Source organism: Pseudorca crassidens, chromosome 9 (genome assembly GCF_039906515.1).
Source record: "Pseudorca crassidens isolate mPseCra1 chromosome 9, mPseCra1.hap1, whole genome shotgun sequence".
Taxonomy (NCBI): domain Eukaryota; kingdom Metazoa; phylum Chordata; class Mammalia; order Artiodactyla; family Delphinidae; genus Pseudorca; species Pseudorca crassidens.
The window spans coordinates 37,215,479-37,235,085 of NC_090304.1; the positions used below are offsets into that span (position 1 = coordinate 37,215,479).

General features: G+C 39.0%; 1 long non-coding RNA gene across 1 annotated transcript in view; it reads right to left on the minus strand.

Annotated features, from left to right (window-relative positions):
* The window catches only part of LOC137230368 (uncharacterized), a 34,821-nt gene that overhangs the window by 2,703 nt on the left and 12,511 nt on the right, over positions 1-19,607 (minus strand). The window lies entirely within an intron of this gene.

Below are 19,607 nucleotides of genomic sequence, written 5' to 3' on the forward strand. Positions count from 1 at the left end.
GCTTTCATGGGAAAGTGTCCATTTTTAAAGCTGGAAACAACTTTAAAGATGCCAGGTTGTAGCACAGTAGTGGACAAAGTTATCTGCCCAGCACGAAATTTCTTTCCTCAAACTGCCTCCTGAATTTCCTCTTAAGGAATTACTGGGTGGAGCCCAGTGGACTATAACTGGGGGTCCTAGCACATGTCTATCAAGAGTGGGGTTGACATCCAGTCTAAGCCAACCTCCCTGGAATTTGATGTTCATTTCATCCTCTCAGTGGCGTTCTTACCATTCTGTCCCCACTGCAAGACTGTTGCTGGCGTTCCTGCTTCCCAGCCTCTGGAAAAGCTATGGCACCTGCCCAAGTTCAAGCCTGATTTTCAGTCACCTGATTCTGTGCACCTCTGCTATCCTTCCAAGAAATTTCCTTTGCTTCAAGTTGCCAATCATACCTGTGGCTGGTAACCAAAGGACTCTTAACAAATCACAGAGTGAAACTCAGAGCCAAGGCTTCCCAGTTCCCAGACCAGTTAAATCCCTGTTCCCGGGACCTGATGAAATCCAGCCAATGATTGAATAGAAGAGGCCTTAAGAAATGCTTATCTCACCAGAAAATGCAAGCAACTCACATCTGTTCAAGTGAATGCAACATGCCATTTAAAATACCTAAAAGGGTAATAGCATGGGGAAGAGATGCAAGTAACCCAGGGAACTAGAGCAATAGAATTTGCTGCAGGAAAAAAAAAAAAAATTGTTTAAACCCAGCTTTAAAACAACTTTCCTCAGCCTTTTCCTTTTCAAGCGATTAGGGTTTCTGCAGATAAAGGATAAAGAGATTTTCAGAATTTAAGCAGATAAGCTGTCTGAGCAATCCTATTTATTATATAGAAGAGTGTGGGTTGACTGCAGATTCTTTACTATATTTACCACTGACTGGTAGTTTTCAAATCTTGAGAGCCTGAAACAAGAGGTAAGCTGGAAACAAAAGTGTCATTATTTCAGGTTGAAAAAAAAAAGTATCAACTTTACAGAAGTGATTTTATATCTCAATGTTCTATTGAGGTCATTCAGGCCAATTACTTGCTCAGTTGGATCAGTAACTATTTGGACTTGTCGTGACTGTCAACAATTTGTAGAAAAATAGGTAGGGAATATATTATCAATGTCCTTCAACAGTCAAGTAACTAACTACATTTCTGAAAGTTTGCAAGAGAATCATCCATATTCCATGAGTTAAGCTCCGAGTCTGATTTGCCCTTTATATATTGAATTCTTCTTAAAAAGTATTTATTCTGTAAAATATCTAGGAATACACCTACCTAAGGAGACAAAAGACCTGTATGCAGAAAATTATAAGACAATGATGAAAGAAATTAAAGATGATACAAATAGATGGAGAGATATACCATGTTCTTGGATTGGAAGAATCAACATTGTGAAAATGACTCTACTACCCAAAGCAATCTACAGGTTCAATGCAATCCCTGTCAAACTACCAATGGCATTTTTCACAGAACTAGAACAAAAAATTTCACAATTTGTATGGAAACGCCAAAGACCCCGAATAGCCAAAGCAATCTTGAGAAAAAAAACGGAGCTGGAGGAATCAGGCTCCCTGACTTCAGACTATACTACAAAGAGCTACAGCTATCAAGACAGTATGGTACTGGCACAAAAACAGAAATATAGATCAATGGAACAGGATAGAAAGCCCAGAGATAAACCCACGTACATATGGTCACCTTATTTTTGATAAAGGAGGCAAGAATATACAATGGAGAAAAGACAGCCTCTTCAATAAGTGGTGCTGGGAAAACTGGACAGCTACATGTAAAAGAATGAAATTAGAACACTCCCTAACACCATACACAAAAATAAACTCAAAATGGATTAAAGACCTAAATGTAAGGCCAGACACCATCAAACTGTTAGAGGAAAACATAGGCAGAACATTCTATGACATAAATCACAGCAAGATCCTTTTTGACCCACCTCCTAGAGAAATGGAAATAAAAACAAAAATAAACTCATGGGACCTAATGAAACTTAAAAGCTTTTGCACAGCAAAGGAAACCATAAACAAGATGAAAAGACAACCCTCAGAATGGGAGAAAATACTTGCAAATGAAGCAACTGACAAAGGATTAATCTCCAAATTTTACAAGCAGCTCATGCAGCTCAATATCAAAAAAACAAACAACCCAATCCAAAAATGGGCAGAAGACCTAAATAGACATTTCTCCAAAGAAGATATACAGATTGCCAACAGACACATGAAAGAATTCTCAACATCATTAATCATTAGAGAAATGCAAATCAAAACTACAATGAGATACCATCTCACACTAGTCAGAATGGCCATGATCAAAAAATGTACACACAATAAATGCTTGAGAGAGTGTGGAGAAAAGGGAACCCTCATGCACTGTTGGTGGGAATGTAAATTGATACAGCCACTATGGAGAACAGTATGGAAGTTCCTTAAAAAACTACAAATAAAATTACCATGTGATCCAGCAATCCCACTACTGGGCATATACCCTGAGAAAACCATAATTCAAAAAGAGTCATGTACCAAAATGTTCATTGAAGCTCTATTTACAATAGCCAGGACATGGAAGCAACCGAAGTGTCCATCAACAGATGAATGGATAAAGAAGATGTGGCACATATATACAATGGAATATTACTCAGCCATAAAAAGGAACGAAACTGAGCTATTTGTAGTGAGGTGGATGGACCTAGGTACTGTCATACAGAGTGAAGTAAGTCAGAAAGAGAAAAACAAACACCATATGCTAACACATATATATGGAATCTAAAAAAAAAAAATGGTCATGAAGAACCTAGGGGCAAGATGGGAATAAAGATGCAGACTTAGTAGAGAATGGACTTGAGGACATGGGGAGGGGGAAGGGTAAGCTGGGACAAGGTGAGAGAGTGGCACGGACATATATACACTACCAAATGTAAAATAGATAGCTAGTGGGAAGCAGCCACATAGCACAGGGAGATCAGCTCGGTGCTTTGTGACCACCTAGAGGGGTGGGATAGGGAGGGTGGGAGGGAGATGCAAGAGGGAAGAGATATGGGGACATATGTATATGTATAACTGATTCACTTTGTTATAAAGCAGAAACTAACACACCATTGTAAAGCAATTATACCCAATAAAGATGTTAAAAAAAAGAAAGTATTTATTCTGGTTCAATCCCAGGTTTTGTCACCAAAAAAAAAAGCATTTATTCAATTTTTACTATATGCTTAGAACTGTTATGCAAAACAATGCCACTTTTGATAATAAAATATCCTCTGTGTATGAATCTTCTAAAAGTTTATCCTGAATAAAAAATTTTTTAGTTACTACTAATTAAAATCTTTCTAAAATGATAATATACCCTTCCAGTTCCTAAACAGAGTACTCTGAATATAATTTAAACTTTTCTTCATGTTTCAGAAACTCATGAGCACTATTTTATTAAATTCAAATTCAACAAACAAACAATTTAGACCATCTATGATACAGTAATGCCCTCAAGGGCTATTAAGTATGTAGGTCTGTATCCTCCTAAAATTACTGGCTCCAGAATATTATGCTTTCCAAGTTCTGTTTTTAATGGTTTTCTGTCTCCAACTTTGATATCAGCTTCAACTTGCTTCTTCCCTCTAACCTCATGATGAATCTCTCTTCTAACCCAGGAAAACTGAAGGATTCCAGGGGAGCTGATGTCACCACACTCACTTTTATAAACCACTCAACAGATTTCTAACTATTTAAAGAGTGCTCTGTTTCTCTCTTGGGGGATAAAGGCCATGAGCTTCACCTCAGGTGTTTCCCTTGCCAAACAGTGGTCTTTCTCACTGTCCACACAAATCCAAAATTGTTGATACTGGGAATCTGGGGCATGACGGAGTGCCAGGAATGCTGAATTTAAATTATAGTTCTATATTCATGATCAAAATCCACCTTAGCCAATAAGGGCATTTCTACATGGAGACATTTTGAGAAATACTACACGTCCTAGATGTACTAGGGGGAAGGGTGGGACTGGAGAGATAAAAGGAGTCATTTTTATTGAGCATCTACTACTATACCTACTCCAAAACAGTATTATGAGGTGGTTACTATTGGTGCCATTTACAAATGAGGAAGCAAATATGTAGCTTTTCAGAAAGTGTGAGGAGCATGTCCCAATCCCACAGTATGTGTGCAAAGGCAGCACGCACGTGCAGATCAGCCTGGTGACAAAGCTTTTCTGATTCCAGGGCACCACGCCCCACTGCTCCATCACACTAAAGCTATCACACGTTTTCAGACTGTGGTGAAACAGGCTGTTTCCAGATTGTTCATGACAAATGAGAACAGAGCTTCAGGAACATCACTCTCAAGGTATGACAGCTGTTTCTATTTAAGGCTCTCTACCTACAGTGATTAACGCTGTATCAAGTTGCCTAAGCCAGAACACCATTTCACAAAAACCCCTTCGTGTTATGGTTGTGCTTTTGAGTTTTCCAAACGAGGAATGCTTGGCTCCTTGAATTGACTTGTTGGTGCCAGCTCTGGTTCTCCACCTCACCCTTTCAAACCTTCACTATCCCAGCTCCTCCTACAATGGTGTGAGGTCTAATTCCTGTAAAAAAAAATCCCTGACTTCATAACTCATCGCAGTTCTGCTTCCCTGATTTAACACTGACTATACAATACCGTGCAGCACATTTGAAAGTAAATGGGGCTTGGGGAGCTCCAGAGGTGGCCAGGGGCTGTCTAGTTCCCAGTGCGCAGAGAATAGGATGTGCCAGTAAACTGTGGGTCACTTTATAAGCTGTGGGCCATTTTGGTTGCCAATATTTTAGTAACTGCAAATCCAGGAGCTAAAGCATGTTTAGGTCAAAATGCCCTTTACAAATGCACTGCATGGAACTCAGCCACGGCCCACTCACCGCAGCATCTGACCCAGCTCAGTTACTGAGTTACTCAGTTACTGGAGACTCCCGGGGGCTCCAGGAGACTCCGCATCCAAGATCTCACCTGCCTCAGCTCAGTCATATAGAAAATGTGTTTCTTAGGAGCCAACATCTGGCTTCTGGCCCCAGCTCTGACCCCCTAAATAAAGCACATAACCTCTCAGGCCTGGTTTCCTCTTCTATCATTACAGAAGCAAGCTCAAGGAAATGATTTCTGAAGTCCCTTAGAAATAAATTTTTATGAAAAGCAAATTTAAAGTCACTAGCGATTCCTAGCACATAAGCAGAAACAGCACTCAACCAAAAGAAGTTTGTCAAATATATGGGAAAGGGATAATCCTAGGGAGAAAAGGAGATGCTTAATGAAACCACTAATCCTCAGACCCGAGCATACATGGTCTCCCTTCTGGCTAACACCACATAAAGCAGATTTAGAATTTATTGCTGCTTTTAGTGCAAAAAGTTGTCACTTCCATGAAACTAATCTTATAGGTTAGGAGTCCATTCGTTCTTCTGTTGGCTTTAATATCTTGACTTTGCCTATCAGTTCTATATATTTTTTGGTCAGCTCTGTGGCAGCTATGTGGCATCACATAGATGACCTATGTGATCAAGAGCTTAAACATTTGAGGGAAGTGGCTAGGCACCTCACTTAACAAGCAGCTTTCTGAACGGGATATTCTGAATAATATAGAGTCTGAGGATCTCAGGGTTAGAAAGGACCTTGGAGATCATCTCATCCAGGGCTTCTCACACTTCCAGCTTGGACCCTATCTCCGGGCCCCCCCAAAACCGGTGCCAGGTTGGCTATATCAGAAACTCAGAAACATCTTCTACAGTTTCTCGGGTTCCCATCCTCAGAAATGAGTCTAGGGTAGGGTCCTGGAATTTATGTTTTTTTAAGTTTCCCAGTTCATTCAAATTTGTTGCTAGGTTTGAGAATAATGATCTGTAAGAGTGGTCATCCAGTATTTAAATTGTCATTACAAAACTTCTGGTGCTAATCAAGACAGAGTGAACCCATGATAGCCTATCTCTCCCATCGATTATAACTAAAACCTCCAGAGAGAATTCAAAAGCTACTAGCTGAGGACTCCAAAAAGTAAACGATAGCATATAGACTGAGAGGGAAGTCAAAACCTGAAGCACAACTGGTATGGCAGTGAGATTACTCGGTTTTTCTTACCTTTATCTCTTGGGTTTGATCCGAGGGTGGGCTGAGTCCTGGAGCTGTGCTACAGGTAGAGACAGCAAAAAATCTGAAAGAAACCCCCTTTTCTAGCCAGAGGATCGGGAAAAGGGGCCCTTAAAGCTGAAGAGTATGGGGAGAATCCTTTAATTTTTCTTTCTTTTTTTTTTTTCCTCCCGGGCCTCAATGCCAGTCCCAGTCCTAAAGCTTCACTGTCACGATGGCAGCAGCAGTAGTGTGCGTACCTAAAACTCAAACAACCATCTCTCGGTTTGCACAAATCGGGAAAGAGTCCCAATGGCCTGAAGAGAATGGGAGGGATTCCTATTATTTTTCTCTCTTCTTTCTCTTCATGCTGCCTAGAAGGCACCCCAGGTTCTCAGAAAGTGCATGGGTTAAAATTCTGGGAGAAACAATGGCTTACTAGCCAGAAGACTGCAAAAAAGGGCCCCTGGGAGCCACAGAGAGTCAGGGCAAGTCTAAGGATGAGAAAGCTGGAGAAGCAAATCCCTTAATTCTTTTTATTTTCCTTTTTTTTGGAAATCCCTTCATTCTGACTATGAACAAGCACCAATCTCACTCACTCCTGAGTTATGCATGTACAACACAGACCCAAAAAGAAGAGAAAAAGTTTTGAGACCTAAACTATGATATCAATCACTGCCCAAGTAACAGATAAACAATTGAATGGTGTATGTGTTGGGCAGACAGACAGAGCACGGCAAAAGCTTTGAACTGACATTGCACCCACCACTCTCAGAAGGTAAGATACAACTTGGAATATGAACATAACCAGGCACATTGCCTGCTAAAATAAGCAAGCAAATAAAAATTAATGCTCTCCAGAAGATTTTAATAAGGCCCAGAGCCTCACAGCGTAATATTCAAAATTCCAGAATACAATTCAAAATTACTTGACTTACAAAAAAGCAAAAAACACAGAATAGAGAAAATCGGCCCAATTCTCAAAGGAAAAGAGCACCAACAGATGCCAAACCCAAGACGATCCACATATTGGAATTAGAGAGTGGCATGGACATATATACCTACCAAATGTAAAATAGATAGCTAGTGGGAAGCAGCCACATAGCACAGGGAGATCAGCTCGGTGCTTTGTGACCACCTGGAGGAGTGGGATAGGGAGGGTGGGAGGGAGACGCGAGAGGGAGGAGATATGGGGATATATGTATACGTATAGCTGATTCACTTTGTTATAAAGCAGAAACTAACACACCATTGTAAAGCAATTATACTCCAATAAAGATGTTAAAAAAAAAGTGACTATTGTAACCATGATCCATGAAGTAAAGGTGGACACTCTTGAAATGAATGGAAATATAGATGTTCTCACCAGAAAAATAGAAACTATAAAGAAGAACAAAGTGGAAATTTCAGACCCGAAAAATACAGTTTCTGAAATAAAGAAAATTCACTGGACTGACTTAATAGCACAAACAAAAATTAACATTCCCCAGAGATTTTAGTAGTGCTCAGAATCAATAGAGAGACCAGAAATGGACCCATGCAAGTATGGTCAATTGATCTGATACAATTTTTTGACAAACGTGCAAAAGAACTTTAATGCAGAAAGAACAGTCATTTCAGCAAGTAGCGACAGAACAGTTAGACAACCGTATACACAAAAGAGTGAACCTCAACATACACCTTATGCCTTATACAAAAATAAACTCAATATGGATAATATGCCTAAATATAAAATGTAAACCTATCAAACATTTATTTTAAAGGAACCATAGGAGAAAATCTTTGTTACTTTGGGTTAGGAAAAGTTCTTAAATACAACCCCAAAAGTTTGCATAATCCATGGAAGACATAATTATTAACCTGGACTCCATCAAAATGAAAATCGTGGAGTCATAAAAGGCTTGAAAAATGTTTAAAAAATGAAAAGAACATCACAGACTGGGCAAAAATTTTGAAAAATCACATAACTGATAAAGAACTTGTATCCAGAATATATAAAGAACTCTCAAAACTCAACAATAAGAAAACAATCCAATTTTTAATAGGCAAAAGATTTGAACAGTCAGTTTACTAAAGAAGATATATTGATGGCACATGAAAAGATTCTCAACATCATTATTCACTGAGGAAATGCAAATTTAAAACACTTATTAGAACAACTAATTAAAATACCATTATTAGAATGACTAAAATTTTTAAATCAAGAAATTGACTATACCAAATGCTGGTAGATATAGAATCTGGAATTCTCATTCACTGCTGATGAGAATGCAAACTGGTACAGACACTTTGGAGAACAATTTGGCAGTTTCTTAAAAAATTAAACATGAACTTACTTTATGACCCAGAAATTCTCCTCTGGTGTATTTACTTCAAAAAATGAAGAGTTATGTTCACACAAAAACCTGTATGCTACTGGTTGTAGAATTAGTAGTTTATTCCTATTCACTCCAAACTGGAAACAACCCAAATATTCTTGGAATTTATCCTACTTGGTGTTCTTTAAGATTCCTAGATCTGTGGTTTGCTGTCTGACATTAATTTTGGGAAGTTCTCAGTCATTATTGCTTCAAATTTTTTTTTTTGTTGCTCCTTTCTCTCTTCTGGTATGTTACATAGTTGTCACACAGTTCTTGGATATTCTGTTCCATTTTTTAAGTCTGTTTTCTCTTTGCTTTAGTTTTGGAAATTTCTGTTAATATGCCCTCGTGCTCACTGATTCTTTCCTCAGTTGTGTCCAGTCTACTAATGAGACCATCAAAGGCATTTTTCATTTCTATTTTGGTATCTTTGATTCCTAGCATTTCTTCTTGATTTTTCCTTGGGATTTCCATCTGTCTGCTTACTTTACCTGTCTGTTCTTCCATGTTGTTTACTTTTTTCATTAAAACTCTTAGCATATTAACCATAGTTGTTTTAAATTCCTGGACTGACAATTCCAACATTCTTGCCATATCTAAATCTGGCTCTGTCTCTTCAAACTCTGTTTTTTGCCTATTAATATGCCTTGTAATTTTTTGTTGAAAGCTAGATATGAGGTACTGAGTAAAAGAAACCCAGTAATGGTTCCCATGAAGGTCTCTACTTGTGGGCTTCTGCTCCAGTAAATTGTGATTCTCTATATCCACCTATCTGTCTCTCCAATTTGGGGGGCAGTAGTTTTTCCTGTGGTCTCAATTCTCTGATGGGTATAAGAAGAGTTGTTAATTTTCAGTTTGTTCAGCTTTTAACTTGTTGTTAGAATGGAATCATGACTTCCAAGATCCTTACATGCCATACTGGAAACCAGAAGTCACTTATATATTCTTCAACTGGTTGACGAATGGACATTGTGGTAGATCTATACAATGGAATACTACTCAGCAATAAAAAGAAACAAACCTTGGATGAGTCAACAATACGGATGAATTTCAAATACACTATGCTGAGTGAAACAAACATGATTCAAAAGGCTGGATACTGTATGATTTCATTTACATGACATTCTGGAAAAGGCAAAACTTTAGGGGTAGAGAACAGGTCAGCAATTGCCAGTGGTTGGGGGGGGGTGGATTTGACTACAAAGGGGAAGTACAAAATAATTTTGGAGGATGGTAATTATTGTGTATCTTGATTGTTGTGGTAGTTATGTGAGACTACGTATTTGTCAGAATGTATAAAACTATACAATAAAAAGTTCATAAATTTTAAAGAATTTTTAAAAATTGCCATTACAGCACCTCATCTGGGTTGTTTCCAAACTCTGCTTGAAAATTCCCTATGACGGGGAATTTATTCTTTTCAGAGACCACTGATCCTATTAGTACAGAGCTTCCCTATCACTGTGCTGTGAATGGATTACAGGTTGCCAAGATAGTAAACATCTCAGCCCTCAGGCAGGTGGGAGTCATTGGACTACTCTTTTCCACCGTGGGCTGTAAAACTTCTTTCATTTTCTATAATTATCATAAAGTGAAAAAGGATGCACTGTGTTATTAGATGGATTAAAGTTTTTTTATACATTGAAACAATATCAGCCTATCTACAATGTCTATTCTTATTGGTCCTTGTTTTTTCTTGAAACACATTTACTCCCTCCTTATATATATGGCAGTTCATCAGGTATTTGAAGATTTGCTATATGTTTTCCTACTCCCACAATCACCAGTTCGTCTCTGAGTAACTGTGTCTGGTTCCTTGGATCTACAAGGAAAACATTTTTATTGAAGCTGGTCTATGATATCTGCCTTCACACATCCAGCAGAGAATGAATAATACAATCTTTTTTTGCAGACTGAAACTATTACAGGGTCTCATGATCTTCAAGTTTTGTCATCTAACCGTACTGGCTCTAAAGCCTCTAAGAGTTCGTGGAGCACTTTCAAATTCTAGCATTTGGAGACAACTCACTAGAAGGAATTCACAGAATCAAAATGTCACCAAGCAAGTTAACTATAACACAACCACCAGCACCATATCTCAGCATCTATAAAAGGATCCACATCTATAAAAAAGATCCACAGTTGTCACCCCGTATACTTGGCCTCCCTCCAGCACTGTGTCATTCTGTAACTAGAGCTCCTTATTGCCCTGACCCTTTTCTTTCATATACTCATGAGGCAAAACCTTCTCATCTTCCAGGAAATGGGAGACCTTTCTTAGGTTCCAGCTAATCTTCTCAGGAAATTGTTCCTCACTCACAAAACATCTCACCATCTACTTAGCCCACATTCCAGCTGACAGACATTGCCATAACAATACATATACTCAGCGAGAAATAAATTTTATCTCCTGTGGTTTTATGGAAACTTAGTTGAAATCCCTTGGTCTATGACTTCAGATATAGCAAAGTGGATTTAAGAAATTGGATTGAAATCTCCCAACCCCAAGACATCCCCTCAATGGATATTTGAAACACACATTGTAAGTTATAACTCAAATTTGATGACAGATGATTTTTCTAACTTCTGTTTATAACTCCTAAATCAAGGAAATACAAATAAAACAAAGTCTATTTCTATAGGCTAGAAAGAAATTTCTGGATAAGTGAGATTTCTGCTAAACAATTTAAAAGTAGAATTTTGCTTGAATGGATCTATTAAAAATGAGAACAGCTCTGCAGAAGATGCTGAAAAAGAGAATAAGGATACAAGCCGCATTTGCAAAAGACATATCTGATAAAGGACTGTTATCCAAAATATACAAAGAACTCTTAAAATTCAACAATAAGAAAATGAACAACCCAAGTAAAAGATGGGCAAAAGACCTCAACAGACACCTCACCACCAAAGATACAAAGATGGCAAATAAACATATGAAAAGATGCTCAACATCTTATGTTGTTAGGGAACTGGAAATCAAAACAATAAGATATCACTATACACCTTTTAGAATGGCCAAAATCCAGAAGACTGACAACACCAAATGCTGACAAGGATGTGGAGCAACAAGAACTCTCATTCATTGCTGGTGGGACTATAATACAGTCAATTTGGAAGACGGTTTGGCAGTTTCTTACAAAATTAAACATATTCTTACCATATGCTCCAGCAATTGCACTCCTTAGTATCTACCCAAGGGAACTGAAAACTTTTAAAACCTGCACATGGATGTTTATAGCAGTTTTATTCATAATTGCTAAAACTTGGAAGCAACTGAGATGTCCTTCAGTAGATGAATGGCTAAATAAACTGTGGTCCATCCATATTCAGCACTAAAAAGAAATGAGCTATCAAGCCATGTAAAAATATGGAGGAAGCGTAAATGCATATTACAAAGTGAAAGAAGCCAATCAGAAAAGGCTACGTGCTGTGTGATTCCAACCATATGACATTCCAGGAAAGGCAGAACTATGGAGGAAATAAAAAGTTTCAGAGGTTAGCGGGGAAAGAGGTTGAATAGACATAGCACAGAGGATTTACAGGGCACTGAAACTACTCTGTATGATAATATGATGATGGGCACATGTCATTATACATTTGTCAAAACTCACAGAATGTAAAACACCTAGAGTGAACCCTAACGTAAACTATGGAATTTGGATGATAATGATGTGTAGTGTAGGTTCATCGATTCCAAAAAATGTACCACTCTATACAGGATACCGACATTGGAAGAGGCTGTGCATGTATATGGAAATTCTCTGTACCTTGCGCTCAACTCTACTGTGAACCTAAACTTGCTCTAAAAAATAAAGCCTAGTTTTTAAAAAAAATGGGTAGAATAGCATTTCAGAACATTGGAGGGCTTTCAAGTTTCCTGTTACACAAAAGGAAATTGTCACAGCATCTAACAGGTGCCAGGGATACAGCTGCACTCACAACATTGAGGATTTCCGACTCCCTTTGTACCTGTGACGTGTTGTAGAATGCCTTCCCTAAAGACCTGAATTTAAAACTCCACCTCCAAGCATCTTCTCCTTCCTCTCCAAACCATCTTCACGTATGACCTGACCACTTTATTCTCTCCTCCATCTTTGTGAACCCATCAGATCAACTAATCTTTCTGAGGTCTTTTTCTTAGCCTTATGCATGGCCTTTCAACTTTAAAGGGCCAGAGGCGTGATGTTTTGGCAGTAAGGAATTTTTTGTTAGTTGTTTTGCTTTTGTTTTTGTTTTTTACCCTGTATCAGGAACTCTCACTTCATAAAATATTTGGTGCTTTTTCTAATACCTACATTTTTTTTTTTTTGCAGTACGCGGGCCTCTCACCGTTGTGGCCTCTCCCGTTGTGCCACAGGCTCCGGACGCGCAGGCTCAGCGGCCATGGCTCACGGGCCTAGCCACTCTGTGGCATGTGGGATCTTCCCAGACCGGGGCACGAACCCGTGTCCCCTGCATTGGCAGGCGGACTCTCAACCACTGCGCCACCAGGGAAGCCCTCTAATACCTAAATTTTATGTAATGGGGCCACAGTAGGAGAAAAGTGTTTTTATGACGATGTGGAATGTCTGCTCTTGTTCCTAAGGGACCATCACACTCAAAGGGAAATAAAGACTTAGTCTTCCTAACTAGAAGATAATAACCTTCAAATTTTACAGTTAGAAGACACCTTTAAAGTCATTTTGTCAAGCATTTTAGTAAAGAAAAAATCAGAAAGGAGGACCAACTTGCCAAAGGGCACACAGCTCAGTCCATCGCAGAGGAAGGACTAGAAACCCAATCTGTTTGTTCCAACCTGGTGCTATTTCCATTTTAGGCATGGCATGAACTTTTTGGTAAAGCCAGTAAAAGGCTTCCAACTATTCAAAAAGTACACCCAATCCTTATTTTAACATTTTAGATGGAGTATGCTTAAATAAGTAATTTCTTCATGCTGATTTTGTGCTTTCTCTTTTGCTCCTTATCTCAGATCTGTTAGGAATTTAGCCCTTTCAAGACCTCTCAGAACCACTCAGTTAGGGACTTCCCTGGTGGTCCAGTGGGTGAGACTCCGGGCTCCCAGTGCAGGGGGCTCCGGTTCCATACCTGGTCGGGGAACTAGATTCCGCATGCACGCCACAACTAAGAAGCCTGCATGCCGCAACAAAGATCCTGTGTGCCGCAACTAAGACCCAATGCAGCCAAATAAATAAATAGTAAATAAAAATGATTATTAAAAAAAACCCACTCAGTTAGATGAATAAATTCAACCAAAAAATTTCAAATGCCTATAGGTACCAACACAGAGGACACAAAGATGAAAAAGATGCTCTCTGTTCCCCTAAGGAGTTCACCATCTCATGAGCCAAAATGACATATGAAAAACCAGTCAAAATTCCTTGAAATGAGGAGTGTGAAAGGAGTGTTTGGGGGCCGGGCAGAGAGTGGTGCGTCCCACCTGGAAAGGGGTGGGTGAGGAGGCCTGCACTGAAGAGGTAGCATCTGAGCAGCTCATGGAAGGCCAAGGAAGATTCCATCGAGGGGGTAGGTTAAGGAGGGGGAGGACATTCCAGGCAGAGGATGGAGCATGAGCAAAGCAGAGAGGCATGAGAGGGCTGGCTATTTTTAGAGAACAGTGATTAGACTGGAGAGGCTGGAAGATAGAATAAAGGAAAGTGGGGCGGTGGGAGGAAAAGTTGGAAAGTTAATTTGGGGCAAGGAGGAGAAACCTGAATGCCATGTCAAAAGTTTTTAGTAAGATCACATAGTAAGGGGGCACTAATGGGGGTCTTTAAGCTGGAAGCTGCCATCGTAAGATCTGTGTTTCGAAAGACAGCTCTGGTAGCAGTGTGAGAGATGGAAGACAGGTGGGGAAAACTCAGCGGGAAGCTTCTGAAAAAGTCTAGGCAAGACATCTGAGCCAGGGCAATAAGAGGAGCAGGGATAAAAAGGACTGGATTCAAAAGAATTTCTGTTGTTGACACAGGTGAACAGTGATAGATGCTAGCCAACCCACGGAAACAGCTCCTAAGATGATCGCATTGATCAGCTTTAGAACCTCCGTGAGTGGATTTGCGTTTGTCAATTTGCCGTCCCCGTGATAACCGCTTAAGGGGTTTGCACTGCTTCAGGCTCCTCCTAGAGGCTTTGTCTTGGCTGAATAGCGAATGTAGAAACAGCCTCGACTGAATCCAAGGGACCACTGATGTAAATAAAGCCCTGCGAATCTCTCAGGGCAAGATGAAGTTGAGTTGGTACTTTGGCTGCAGAGGCACTCTGACCTGTAGTGATTCTCAGACCTAGTGTCCTCTCTCCCAACTATGTAATGCCGACCAGATCACGTGAAACCTCCCTCAGGGCATTGGCTCTGGAGCAGAGCACCTGGTTCAAGTTCTGACTTCACCATTTACTGGCTGTGTGACCTCACCTCTCAAGCCAGGTTCTTCATCTGTAAAAAGGGAATAATAACACCTATATCCCCCCACTGCTTGAGAGAAACAGAGAGAAAGGGACAGAGAGAGGAGAGAGATCACATCTGAGAGAGAATCAAACACTTGATAATGCTTTTAAGCTGAGGGCATTATGTAAGAAATGCTGTCATCGCTGTAATCAGCAAGTGATGTATGGCCATAAGAACAAAGAGGCCAATACAAAAATCTGAATGATGCAAGTACATCAATTATTTGTTTCTCCAAGTCTCACTCCATTTCAGGGGGGACAAATACATATATATATATATATATATATATTTTATCTCTTGGGGAAAAGGAACCGTCTTAGTTCACTGAAGTGTTGCTTTGCTCATTTCTCTGCCTTTCATGGATGGGCCGCATGGCCAGGAGCAACCTTTGAATGGTAGTCTTAAATTAATTCTCTCTTTGAAATAACAGCCAATGACAAAATGTCAGACTACTGGTGCATAGAAATAGTGAAAAGCCCTAGTTACTCCAAGAATGTGGCTGACGTTGAATACATTATAGTCCAATTATGTTTCTTTTCAGAGGGGTTTGGATGAGCAGATGAAAGCTGAGATTCCCAGGCCTGTAAATTCTTCGACAGCATATTCCCTCTTAGTATGGCATGGTTTAGAGCAGTGGTTTCCAAAGTGGAAGGGGGCACCAGCATCCTAGAGAGCATGTGAAATAATACTAGAGCATGAGAAAAAGAATTAGAACTTTTATTACATTTATTTTTATCTTTTTTAGTGCGTAGCATGGAGTGTGTTTTATAGTGTATATTACAGTAATGTTTATAATTTACATATATATATACATACATATGTGTGTTGTGTGTGTATGTGTAAACAAAAATGTTTACCGAGGGGACAGCGGTCAAATGAATTTGGGAATCAATGTTGTAGAAGGGATTTGAAGTTCAATCTGGGTTTGAATTTCCCTGTCTCCTTAGTCATCTGTGTTTCCCAATGACTCTCCAGTTTTTAGTTATCCTAGGAGAACGGAGCGGGTAAAGCAGCGTATTCTAGTCCTGACATTGCCACCAACTCACTGTTGACTTAAGTATGTGGCCTTGGGGTAATTACTTAGCTTTCAAGAACTGTATTTATTTCATTCCTCACTCATACAATGGGTATAATAGTATCTTCTTTACAAAGTCATTGAGAGAATTAAATAGAATAAAGTTTATTCTGATTTGGGTATAAAGACAGTGTTTTAAGGCGTGTGTTTAATATCATCGTCCCTTCTTACTCTCTCGCCTGATCTTCCTTGTGTCCTATGTTTCACAACAGCTGACTCATTTATGGCTATTCTTGGGGAACAATGGGGCAGAAACAGTGGGTTCTAGTCCTAATATTACCATTCACTCACTGTTGAGTGAATACTCAACTAGTATTCATTGAACACCCTGCCATGTGTCCAACACATGCTTAACATTATCTATTCCTGATAGAATTCAAAAGGCATGTGCATCATTTTTCAGATGAAGCCGCTCTATAGCAGTGCTAGTCAACAGAACTTCTGCAATGATGGAAACACGCTATAGCTACGCTGTTCAAGGTGGATGTATGAGCCACAGTGGGTGGTAAGCACTTGGAATATGGCTGCTATGACTGAGGAACCGAATTTTTCATTTCATTTAATTTCAAATAATTTCAATTTAAATAGCCATATGTGACTATTGGCTACTGTATTGGACAGTACAACTGTAGAGATTGCTGAGCTAGCATTCACGTGTAAGGCAAAGCTGAGACTGTCATAGGCTGAATTGTCTTCCCCAAATCGTATGTCGAAGTCCTAACCCCTGGAACCTCAGAATGAGACTGTATTTGAAAATAGGGCCTTTAAAATTAAAATGAGGTCATATGACTGGGCCCTAATCCAATATGACTGGTGACTGGTATCCTTATAAAAAGAGGAGATTAGAACACAGACACACACTGCAGAAGACCATCTGAAAACATGTGAAGAAGATGGCCATCTACAAGCCAAGGAGAGAGGCCTCAGAAGATACCAACCCTGCTGACACCTTGATCTTAGACTGCTAGCTCCAGAATTGTGAGAAAATAAATGTCTGTTGTTTAAGCCACCCAGTGTATGGTATTTGTTACGGCAGTTCTAGCAAACTAATACAAAGACCTTTTCACTTCTAGTTCACTTACAACAGACTTTCTCAATAAATTCATCAAGAATACATTCTATCACTCACACACACACAAACAACACAATACACAGAGTTACAAAAGTAAGATACAAAAAATATATAAGTAACAGTAGTTGAATGAAGAAAGCAGTAAATTTATAATTAGGGTTTTTTTTTGTTATTTTTAAATAGATCTTTATTGGAGTATAATTGCTTCACAATACTGTAATAGTTTCTGTTGTACACCAAAGTGAATCAGCCATATGCATACACATGTCCCCATATCCCCTCCCTCTTGAGTCTCCCTCTCATCCTCCCTATTCCACCCCTCTAGGTCATCGCAAAGCACCGAGCTGATCTCCCTGGGCTATGCTGCTGCTTCCCACCGGCTATTTTACATTCAGTAGTGTATATATGTTGATGTTACTCTCCTTTAGCCCCAACTTCCCCCTCCCACCCCATGTCCTCAAGTCCATTCTCTATGTCTACATCTTTATTCCTGCCCTGCAACTAGGTTCATCAGTACCTGTTTTTTTTTTTTTTTTTAGATTCCATATATATATGTTAGCATACGGTATTTGTTTTTCTCTTTCTGACTTACTTCACTCTGTATGACAAACTCTAGGTTCATCCACCTCACTAAATATAACTCAATTTCATTTCATTTTTTTTAAAGCAATTCTTTATTTACTTATTTATTTGGCTTAGCTGCTCTGCAGCATGTGGGATCTTCCCAGACCAGGGCTCAAACCCATGTCCCCTGCATTGGCAGGTGGATTCTTAACCACTGCTCCACCAGGGAAGTCCCTTGTTTCTTTTTATGGCTGAGTAATATTCCATTGTATATATGTGCCACTTAGTTTCTCATCTCATAGCAGAAATAAAATATGGCTACCAGTTAAATCTATATCTATCTATCTGTGCATAGCTTTTAAATTAGAGGAAGAGGATCATTTCTAAGTCATAAAAGAAAACATGACAAGGAAAACTATTAAATCTAATAAAAGTCCAGAAAAGAAAAAAGAAACATTATTTAAAAAAAAAAAAGATGAAAGGAATAAGCCCATATATATCAAAAATCACAATAAATGTGACTAAAGTATCCTTTTAAAAGGTGACTCAAGTTATGTAAAACCCAAAATATTGTCAGGTGTTAACTCTGGGAAAGAAAGTAGGATTGTGGGAGGGAACTTTTACAATTTACTGTAAATACATCTTTATCATTTAGTCTTTCACGATAAAAATGCATTCCTGTATTACTTGTATAATCAGACAACATTTTTTTAAAGGTCAGAAACATTAGAGTCAAACCCAGATTTTCTGGCTCCAGAAATAATTCTACTATACACATTGCATTTCCCCTTAAGGGAACTAAACCCCTTCTTTGGGCCTTAACATCTGTACTATAAAATGAAAGTTGTGGGCTACATTTGTGACTTTCAAATTTTGTCTCAAAAAAGTATTTTAGAAGCCACTTTGGGGGTTCCGAGAAAGGCTATGTGAGTAGACCACCTATTCATTATAATAGACCACCTATTTATTTCAAGCAGTGAATTTCCTCTTTTATTTGCTTTATATATCAATGTTCCATTTAAGACTATTTATAGAAAATAGTATTATCATTCTAAAAAAAAGTTTGAAAGCTGCTATCCTGAAAGTTTGAAAGCTGCTATCCTGGAAGACTTCTAAAGTACCTTCTAACTTTAACATTCTAGAATACTCGCCATTTCCCCATTTCTACAACAAATACACTTCTGCATGAAAACATAGACTAGGAAAATCGCATATTAGGTTTTTGCTGTGTTCATATTCGTGAAATTAGCACAACCTTCTTTACAGTTATTTCCATCACTCAACCGCTTTGTGGTTATGTAATGAACAGCCTAATATGGCTGATTGGAAGGGCTGGATTTCATATCCCCCTCGGTTGGGTATTACCTACACCTAACCTCAACAGCTAGGTCAAAACTAGTGGAAACTGCCTTCCCCTAAGAGACAGATAACCTGGATTTTCATCTGGGACCTACCAAGACTCATTGTTTGGCCTTTAGCAAGTTATGTACCTCAGTTTCCTCAGCCATAACATGAAGAATTGGTCTAGTAAATCTCTGAACTTCTTGCCAGCTATCAAATTTTATAATTTATATGAGTCCTTGATGCTTGATCAAAATATATGCGCATTTCAGGCAAAGAGAAATGAGACCTCCAAAAACAATGTGGGTTCAGAGAGACTTACCAAGACTTGTAAATAGGATGCACAGCCGTGTTAAATTCTTAAGCAGAAAAAGATAACAAAGTAACTCAAACCTTTGGAAAGAAAGGTTTTCTTCATAGGATAGCGGGCCATGAAGTGACAGGACCCTAATGATTAACTGACCTTTTTTTCCCAAGCTCCTTTGAAGAGATTATCTAACTATCATTTCAGACAACCATGACTCCTATTTTTAGCTCTGAGTTTTCTTCACGAGCACAGTGACCTGCGTCTCAGAGTTACAAAGGGCTCCCAGATATGGTTCATGATTCATATGCAGGTACCTTGCATTGACTTC